The sequence below is a fragment of the Hyla sarda genome, chromosome 6, assembly GCF_029499605.1.
Source record: "Hyla sarda isolate aHylSar1 chromosome 6, aHylSar1.hap1, whole genome shotgun sequence".
NCBI lineage: Eukaryota > Metazoa > Chordata > Amphibia > Anura > Hylidae > Hyla > Hyla sarda.
Window position 1 is genome coordinate 258,235,901 of NC_079194.1, and position 10,789 is coordinate 258,246,689.

Here is a 10,789-nt window from a genome sequence, read left to right on the forward strand (position 1 = left end):
TGGGGGATGACTGAATAGAGGGAGACAACATCTGCAGTGATCCAAACCAGATCGTCATTCCACTGTAAGTGGTCCAACATCTGGAGGACCTGTCTGGTGTCTTTTATATAACCAGGAATTTGTACAATTAGCGGTTGCAGAGTGTTGTCCACCCATGAGCAGATCCTCTCATTGAGGGAAGAGATCCCTGCAACGATAGGCCTAACAGGAGGTGGAAAGCACTCCTTGTGGACCTTGGGCAATGAGTGAAAAATAGGAATCACAGGTTTGTCAATAATCATGTATTCCGCTTGTTTAGCAGAAGAAAATTCCACTCAATAGCCCAAGATCCACAAGGAGCAATAAATCCAGATTCAGCTTGGCATACAGGCCCTTGTCTAGGATGACAACTGCGCCCCCCTTATCCGCCTGGCGGATCACAACATCATCCATATCTGACAGATCTTTAAGGGCTTTCCTCTCCATATTACTCAGATTAAATTTAATTTTAGGCAAATTTCTAGCCATATCCGTGAAATCTCTCTTCACCGCATCCTGGAAAATGTCCAATGCGGGGGAGCGGGAGCTCACAGGATAAAAATGAGGGTTTGGAGTAGAAAAAGCAGGGGGCCCTGCATCCTGGGGATTAGTTTGAAGGTCCTGCAATTCAGAAATATGAATTAAATCCTGAAAAGAAAACAATGATGAATCATGTTTAGACAAAACATAAGAAGCAGGAATTTGTGAAATGCTTCTATTAGAAAAATCAGGTGTCATATAATCATAAGTGCCTTCTACATGAGTGTTTTCCTCTGGACAGTCCTCCCGAACCATTACTGTCTCTGAGTTGGATGTATCACATGCTCTGATATGTTTTTTAACAGTGATATTTTGGATAAATCTGTTAACATCCAGCAACGTTTGATACAAGTCGAAATGAGTCGACGGGGAAAAAGACAGTCCCTTAAGCCATGACCGACAGTTGTGCAGGGGAGAAAATCTTAGCAGACAGATTATAAATAGGAATTACCTCCTTTGTCTTCCCGTCCTGCGGACGCCCACGCCGGTGTGTCTTGCCGGCCCTCCGGCATTTTTTGACCGGGTTGCTGCAGCAGGATTATTCGTTGCCATGGGAGATGGTCCCACAACTGAATCAGGTAATGGAGTGCTGGATTGTGGGGGTACGTCCTCCGTGTCGGATGCAGACATGGCCGAGTCGATGTCAGTTACACTGAAGCTGACTTTGTGATCTCTCTTTGTTTTCTGCTTGCAGCTCCTATTTTTCTTTTTTAATATAGATCGCGGGGTCATAGGAGTAGCCTGAACATTTGGCCATTGAAAAACATTATTTGACTTATAATCTTGGAGGTCTCATAAAAACTTTGTGTGCTTAATCTCCGTTAGGGTTTCTTCTAATTTGGAGAGATTCTCCGTAAGATTAGAGTCCATTTCCAAGAACAACGGGTGTTGTTCATATGGCACCAAATTGCTCTGTAATGTTGCAACTTTTTAGCTGACTTCTTTCACTGCTGACTCCTCATGTGCTATAATCAGCCGCATGAACCTGGCTGAGGAGTCTGCTAGCAGGAGATCCCATTCCTTCCAGAATTGTTCGGAAAACATCGAATTTACTACATTTAATATATGTTATGTTCTATTGTCATGTTCTATTTTCATCATATGTATTTTTTTGATTATTACACCAATATTTAATATTTGATATACATATGCACGCTTTTTTTATTCTTGTCACCTCAGTTTGTTAAGTTTGAACATGGCCTTATTGCCGCTGTGTTCACCTGTGCAAACGAGGCGGACGGACCACACCTGGACCACACCTGGACCCTCCCCCCTCTGATTTACTATGCAGTCGCCAAATCCTCTTGTAGTAGGCGAGTGTCAATGTTTCCTTTCCTCCCCAGTGTGTACTAAGACCGTGAAAGCCGGCATTAGACATGCGCGGCTCAACGATATGATGGAGGGAATAAATACGGGCACCGCCGGATGACAAGATGTGATGCGGTCATGACGGACTCCTGAACACGAAGTGATTGGTGAGTAGGTTACTCACACAGGTGGGTTTAAGTGTGGGAGAGACTCTATTAGTGACCTGGATAATAACAGATGTAAAAGACAACTCCATTGGAGAGAACCTGGACGCACATTGATGACAAAGGGGAGGGTAGTTTATAAATACCCCCTCCGCCATTTTGGCAGCTGCCATTGCCACCATTGCCTCTTGAAAAAGCCGCGGAGGTGTTTTGCTTTTAAGCGATACCAGTGTGTTACCTTTCACATGATTATCCACTGCAGGGCTACTTCTCTGGAGAAATGGTGGATACTATTCTCTTTATTTTGATACTATAAGCACTAGGTACACCTGGTATCAGTTTTAACATTTTTTCTTTTTTGGGACTTTTTACTTGTATTGAATAAAAGTAAATTTTTAGGGATAAGCAATAGGGTTTTTTTTACCCCAGGCTTTGGCCCTGGGGTTTAGTGTCTTTTTTGTTATTGACCCCTTACTACCCCAAGGGTAGTTTTGTTTAATCATCGCATAAACGGCTATCCGGCAGCGCTGACTGCTTCAGCTGCTGCTGGATAGCCGTTTACGGTGCCCCATGTGCTCCGGTGATGGTCTCCTACCTGTCCTCGGGGCTCCGGAGCGTCCTCTTCGGGATCCCCTCCATCGCCGGCGCTCTCATCGTCGTCATCACGTCGCCACGCACGCCGTCCTTCATCCAATAGGAATGGGCATGCGTAGTGACGTTGATGACGGCGACATGAGAGCGACGTACCGGGGCAGCAGAGATGTTTCGGAGTGGCGGGGACACCACGGGGACGCGGAGACAGCGATGGAGCGCAACATCCAGGGCAGCGGTGACGGGTCCGGAGAGTCGGGAACAGGTGAGTATACCTTCCTATTCTTTACATTGCACGGATCCCTCAACATACTATGGTTTCAACAAACGATGGTTCATTTGGAACGGATTACCATCGTATGTTGAGGGACCACTGTATTTGAATATTGTCATATGTGCAATATGGATTGATGAGAACCAGTGATATATATAGATACTGAGGCACCTTTTTCGCTGCTATATGCACATATGCACTTTAATTTTATATGTTTACATGTATAGATATGCTGGGTTTCAGGTTTGAATTATACAGATTCATCTGAACTATATAGGACTATACATTTGGGTCCCATATATATACATACCATATATATATATATATATATATATATATATATATATATATATATAATTTTTTTATTTTTTTTATACATATGATATACCCATGTATTGGGTAAAGGTGCTGGTTACATTTTTTATTTTTTTTGCTGTGCAATTTGGGGGGAGTGGCTCCCTCTGCAGCTGTGCATCCCCTCCCCTATTTCACAGGAGGTGGTTTGGATTGATAGTGGATCCAACATGTCACCCAGTCAGAGGCTATACTATACTATGCTGCAGCCAGGGCCGGACTGGATATTGGGCACAACGGGCATTTGCCCGGTGGGGCCGGGCCGTCCAGTGGGCTGTCTGTTTCAATGCAACGTTTAAAAACTTTTTTTTTTCTTTAAGTTTGCGGCCGCTCTTACCCCTCCTCCTGCCACAGCGGATTGGCTGCTGGAGGCAACGTGCGCCACGAACGTCTTCTTTCTCCTGGCACCGAGGAAGAAGTGGAGGTCGACAAGCAGATGGGAGCCGGTGCTTCCTATAAGCCTCTGACTCCCACATCCGCGGCAACATATTCCTGGTGGCCGGTGGGGGGGATGGCCTTCCGTCTATGTAGGCGCCCCCAGCAGTGCCCCCCTCCGAATTAAAACCCATAAAAACCCGGAACCCCAACCTCCCGCACCCCTGGGCCGTGCTGTAGCAGGGGACTATGCTTTGGCCTACCCAGGGCACTAAAGCTTCCGTGCGGCCTGCTGCCTCCGACGCTGGATTCTTGGGACCGGATCACTCTGAACTCACGACGTATGCAGGTGAGGAGGCCGAGGACTGGAGGGGCAGGGATCATGTGTATGTATGATGTTTGCATGTATGTGTTATGTGAGGTGTGTGTGTATGATGTGAGCATATGTATGTTTTATGTGTGAGTACATGTATCGTGTGTGTTTGTATTATTGCGTTTGGGTATGTATGTTGTGTGTATGTATGTAATGTATGTATGTAGGTGTAAGCACGATGTACATAAGCATGGGGGGGTTTGGGGTCTGGAGGCAGCGTGTGTATGAATGATGTGTGTGTATGTATGATGTATGAATGATAGATGTTGTGTAAGCAAGATGTATGTATGTATGATATGTGTAAGCTAGAAGGATATATGTATGATGTGTGGACATGTATTATGTTGGGGGATCTGGAGGCGGCAGGTGTATGTATGATATGTGTTTATGTATGATGTATGTGTATGTATGATGTGTATGTATTATGCAGAGGCGACATGTGTATGAATGATGTGTGTGTATGTACTGTATGTATGATGTATGAATGATGTGTGTAAGCAAGATTTATATGTATGATGTGTGGAGATGAATTTTGCAGAGGGATCTGGAGGCGGCAGGTGTATGTATGATGTATGTGTATGTATGATGTGGGTATATGTATGTATAATGCATGTGTTTGGGGGGTCCGGAGGTGGCGTGTGTATGAATGATGTGTGTATGTATGATGTATGTATGAATAATGTGTGTGTATGAATGATAGATGTGTGTAAGCAAGATGTATGTATGTATGATGTTTGGGAGGGTACAGCGTATAGCATGGTTATTTTTGAGGGTTTATATTCAGGGGCACAGTGTGTGGCAGTATTATATTTAAGAGGTACAGTGTGTGGCAGTATTATATTCAGGGTGAACAGTTGGTGGCAGTATTATATTCAGGGAGTACAATGGGTGGCAGTATTATATGCAAGAGGTACAGTGGATGGTAGTGTTATATTTAGGGGGTGCAGTATTATATTCAAGGAGTACAGTGGATGGTAGTTTTATATTCAGGGGGTACAGTAGGTGGCAGTATTATATTCAAGGAGTACAGTGGATGGTAGTTTTATATTCAGGGGGTACAGTAGGTGGCAGTATTATATTCAAGTCGTACTGTGGATGGTAGTTTTATATTCAGGGGGTACAGAAGTTGGCAGTATTATATTCAAGGAGTACAGTGGATGGTAGTTTTATATTCAGGGGGTACAGTAGGTGGCAGTATTATATTCAAGGAGTACAGTGGATGGTAGTTTTATATTCAGGGAGTACAGTGGGTGGCAGTATTATATTCAGGGGGTACAGTATTTAGCAGAATAATGATTATTGTCTTCATACAGAGGATGAGTCTCTACAGACAAAGTGAGAACCTATGATGTCCGGGTGTCAGACTCTGTTGAGAAGATGGAGCTGGAAGACGTCTTGACGTCTGGACCAGATGAAGAAGAAAAGAAAAGACAACAGAGAAGACGTCGCTCAGGTCACTGATATCATTGTGTTTTCTCCTGACTGTCCCATCAGAGCTGGAGTCACTTGTAAGTTCCACAGTGATGATGGGTGATGTTGTACCATAATCTGTGGCTCTCCAGCTGTTGAAAAACTACAACTCCTATAATACCTGAGGCTCTCCAGACATGATGGGAGTTATAGCTTTACAACAGCTGATTGGGTGATTGGTGGGGGTCCCAGCAGTTGGACCCCTCCAGAAAAATGGGCTGCTTATTCTTAAATGCCTGTTTTGTCTGTCTGGCCCTGCCTGTTAGTCACTTGTATTGTTGTGTATTCCCCTGACTGTGTCCCATCAGTGCTGTAGTCACTGATATCTTTGTGCAGCCAAGTAAGGGGTCGTCCGGGATTGGGGAAGAGGGTCGTTAGGTGGTAGGGGGCCCAGGGCAATTTTTCGCACCGGGGCCCTGTGGTTTCTAGCTATGCCCCTGTATATGAGGCCACCTCCGCGTGGTGGATGGGGGGGACACGTTTTGATCAAAAAGTGCACTAAGAGCCTCCATTTTGTTGACCAAGTGTGCTGCTTCCATTTTCTTTTTTTTTACATGTTTTGTACTTGCCACAGCAGCTAGCACCCGTGTATTGGTTATAGGTGCTGGCTACAATTTAGTTTTTTTTGTTTTTGCTGTGCAATTTGGGGAGAGTGGCTCCCTCTGTAGCTGTGCATCCCCTCCCCTATTTCACAGGAGGTGGTTTGGATTGATAGTGGATCCAACATGTCACCCAGTCAGAGGCTATATGCCCAGCAGAGGTGAGTGCTATGAGTGTTAGGCTCAATATTTGTGTTAGGGTCCCATCCTATATGAGGCCACCTCCACATGGTGGATGGGGGGACACATTTTGATCAAAAAGTGCGCTAAGAGCCACCATTTTGTTGACCAAGTGTGCTGCTGCCATTTTCTTTTTTTACATGTTATGTGATATATATATATATATATATATATATATGTTACTCCGTGTTCCTCCACTGCTGCTGTGTTTTTTAATCATGTCTGAGTGTTTCATGTTTTTATGGGGGGGGGTCAATATTGTTAATTATCATGGCTTTCTAATAAAGATTATCTGTTGTCATTGTGTTGTCATTTTCACCTTCTTGATATAAGGCTAGAATTTTGTGTAGGTTTTTGTAATTAGATTTTCTTGCCGTTTTCTTTTTTGAGGCTGTTTATTTGATATATTGGGGATCTTACTTATGTAGGTTTGCGTATGTATTATCTAGCCTGCGCTCATGCGCGAGTCCTCGATCTGTTCCATAGCAACACATCCAAAGATGGTCCCCGGCATCTCAGAATAGCTTTCCCGCATCCTTCACAACCCATCATACTATGGCTACCTTGTATCATGCAAGTCCGGGGGCCTGCCTCATTGACCGGGAGGGACCCCTCCTCCCTATCACCGATAATCCACAATTTCCACCTGGGTTCTCCTTAAATGGTGCTTTCTTTGAGGCTGCCTTGTCCAACCCACTCTGTTTTCATCATGTCCTAGCTGGTGGTGCTCTCAAACCTCTGGATGTTCTATTAAGGGATTGCCCACTATCTAAATGCGCTCCCTTTGCCTATCTCCAGCTACAACATTTTTATACTGGCCTTCCGAGGCACTTTAAATTACACCATAGCCTGATGCCATTCGAACAGTTGGGCCTAGCCTCCTCTTACCCTCGTCACTCCATATCCGCCATCTATAGGGACCCTCCCGACTTTTTGTCGAGCTTGGGAGTCTGAGTTGGGCAAAACATTTCCTCCTGATCAATGGCTAAAGCTGTCATTACCACGTAATGTACACCTCATCCCTCAGGATGCCGATGTGGAGGCTGTCAAACGCCAGCTGGAATACAGAGATGGACAGTCAACATGTGGACTTTATCGGTCAGGTGCTGGCATATGTCCTCGGCCTCAATTCGTTCCTATTTCATGAACAGTGATGGAAACCCCGGTCAATTATGGTCATTTATAGCAGTGGTGTGTCTTTTAACAAACAGGCTGCCGTTTTAAGTAAGAAGCTAGAAGATTGGGAATACCCTACACATCTAAGCTACAAAGCTTGGGAGAAGGCACTACACAAGGATAGGGATCAGCTTTTGCACCCTCCTAGGATAAGTAGAAAGAATAACAAAAGGGATAGCTTTATTTTCAGATTTATTTTCAGACATAGGCCCATGAACAATGCATTAGATTGGCAATAGGTAGAAATTGGCATATTTTTGCTGAGAATCCAATATTTTCATATTTATGTCAGAGTCCTATAGTTTCTTTTCGTAGGTGCAGTAACTTAAAAGACACTTTAGTTAAGGGAAGAATGGAGAAACCACCTGGTGAGAATTGACTCCAAAAGATGACACTTATGGGGATCTATAGATGAAGCAGTTTCCGCTTTTGTTGTCAATTCTTGACAGTCTCTCTTTTTATGTTTGGGACAGCAGGACTTACTTATGTCCCACACCTCTTTTGTAGTTTCATAGCCAATATTATATTGGAAAAACGTTCCACCCACTATTCAAGCTATTTAGGGAAGCACGCTCATTGAGAATGGGCATAGGAACACTTAGACTCATTATGTCATGGTGGGGGATCCCAGATGTTGCCATTTTGTGGCCTTAGGAGAATGTATCCTCTAACCAAGGGCAGTGATTGCATCCAGGAGCTCTTGAGATGAGAAATGGAGCTCATTCTGAGGACTGAAGCGTTAGGTCCACTCAGCTTGAACAAGAGAAGTGATATAAACAGTTTTGTATAAATGTATACAGTGATCCCTTAACTTACAATGGCCTCAACATACAATATTTTCAACATACAATGATCTTTTATTGACCATTGTAACTTGAAACCAGACTTGACATACAATGCTACAGACAGTCCGGATCTGCAAAACGTGTCAATGGCTGGAAAAACCGACCAATCAGAATGGGCATTTCACTGATGAAACCCCTAAATTCCTAAAGTGCATGCACTGACTAACTGTCTGGTAGCCCCCACCTACAGTACAGGGAGGTACTACATGTTCTGTACTACTCAACCTGTGCAACAGTTAGCTGCTCCTTTTGACACCAGGTGAGGGCAGATCCATTACTTTTTTAGGACACTGTATTCACTGTACAGGACCCTGGAGACGCTCCTGTCCTCTACATAGACAGTGATTTACAGCTCCCAGCAGATCTTTATTACTTTTATATGGAAGGACTTGCTTTATTTGTATTAGTTCTGTACCTATTTTTCTTTAATCCTCACTTTTTCCTATTTTTGGATGACATTTTGGTGGCTTCAGAACCAATTACCAGGTTTCCATAGAGTTATGGTCTCAACATACAATGGTTTCAACATACAATGGTCATCCTGGAACCAATTAATATTGTAACTTGAGGGACCACTGATTTTGTGCAAGGCCAGGGTCTGTAATCAGCTATCCATTAGTCTTGGCACAAACAGGATACTTACCTCCTAAGAGGAAGTCCGGGCAGTGCCAGCTCGTGGTGACTTTCCCGACATAGTGGTATGTACACAGTGACACCACCAGCAGAATAGTGAGTACAGTCCTTTCGAAGCGATACAAATGAACAAAGAGCACTTGGTAGGGAGAAGAGGGACCTGAAAGCTGCCAGGTGATAAGTAGAGTTATCATGGACAAAACTGAATCTGATGGCCAAGATATCGATTTGCCTAATTTAGAAAAATGTAGTGCTATTTTCAGTGTGCCCAGTCTGCTTAGAAAAGTGAGGTATGATACTGTGAGTCATTATCTTAAATATTATTTGTGGTACATCTATAAGATTAGGATGATGTTAGTTGAGATATAAATTAGAAACTAAATGGGCCTACGAAAAATTCCCCAGACCCTCCTATATACCAGTCAAATCCCTTCCTCTTATTTCATGTCGTATGTTCAGAATTCATTTTAATAGAAGAATAATACATGTTATTTAGTTAGTTAAAGTAATTTATTAGCAAGTAAACACAAGGGCTTTAAAGTCACAGGACTACTAGATATTAGTATGACTCCATTTACACAAGGCAGTTGTGCGTGTATTCCTATTTACTTTCACTCAAAATACAGTAGAACCAAACAAGAAAAGTTTGAGCAGTTTTTAAACTTTCTCTTGTTAAAAGGAATGAATCACCCGAAACTGAAATATTATAGAAATCATATTTTTCTGATAAACATATTTTAGTTTTTCATTACTTTTGGAGTGCTCACTTGTTTTGTCCACCTGTGCTTTACTGTGTAGATTTGGGTCAGAATGAGCAAAGTTCTCTCATTGTCATTACAAAGTGACAGCTCTATCATACTGCTAAATAGGCACAGGATAGTAAGTATACACACAGATAAGGCTCTTTATGCATCTTCACTGTCAATAATGGCCCATACAAAAAATATGGAGAAAAACTGTTCCAGGTTAAACCCCCCCAAAGGACGAGGGGGCACTCCCTCCGTCTGGAGAAGAAAAAGTTTAGTCTCAAGGGGCGACACGCCTTCTTTACCGTGAGGACTGTGAATTTATGGAACGGACTACCTCAGGAACTGGTCACAGCAGGAACAATTAACAGCTTTAAAACAGGATTAGATACATTCCTGGAACAAAATAAGATTAATGCTTATGAAGAAATATAAAATCTCATCCCTTCCCCAATATCGCGCCACACCCCTACCCCTTAATTCCCTGGTTGTACTTGATGGACATATGTCTTTTTTCGACCGTACTAACTATGTAACTATGTAACTTCCAGGGGGAGGGGGGGAGACACTGTACATCATATTTTCCTGTACACAGTAATAATCTGACATTTTTCAACTGACTCCATTTTATTGTATTTGCCATAAAGCACACATCTGTGTGTATGTCCTACATACCTCCCGATAGGAAAGATTTTATTTAAATAACAAATTACTACAACATTAAGAAAAAAAATCTAGTAATAAAATACATGAAACATTCCCTTTAACAAGATCTACATGTACATCATAACATAAATATACAGCTATTCTATAAAACCTGCATATTATCAAACAGCTTGTTGGACAACTCTATAGGCATGTGAATATGGAATATTTCTTTGTTGGAATATTTTTCTGCCCTGGTTTTCACCCATTTTGCTGTGAATTTAGCCCTATTACTTGAATCAGAATAAAAATATGTTCATGCTTATTTTTACATTTTAGGTGGGAATCTTACAGTAAACCTGTTACCAGACATACTAAGCCCCAGACTTTCCATTTAGGAGGTTCATTTACCCTTACTGGTACATATATAAGGCAGAGATGCATTGTGTTGCCTCTGCACAATAGCAAAAATTGTTCTGCCACTTAGGGTCTATTCAC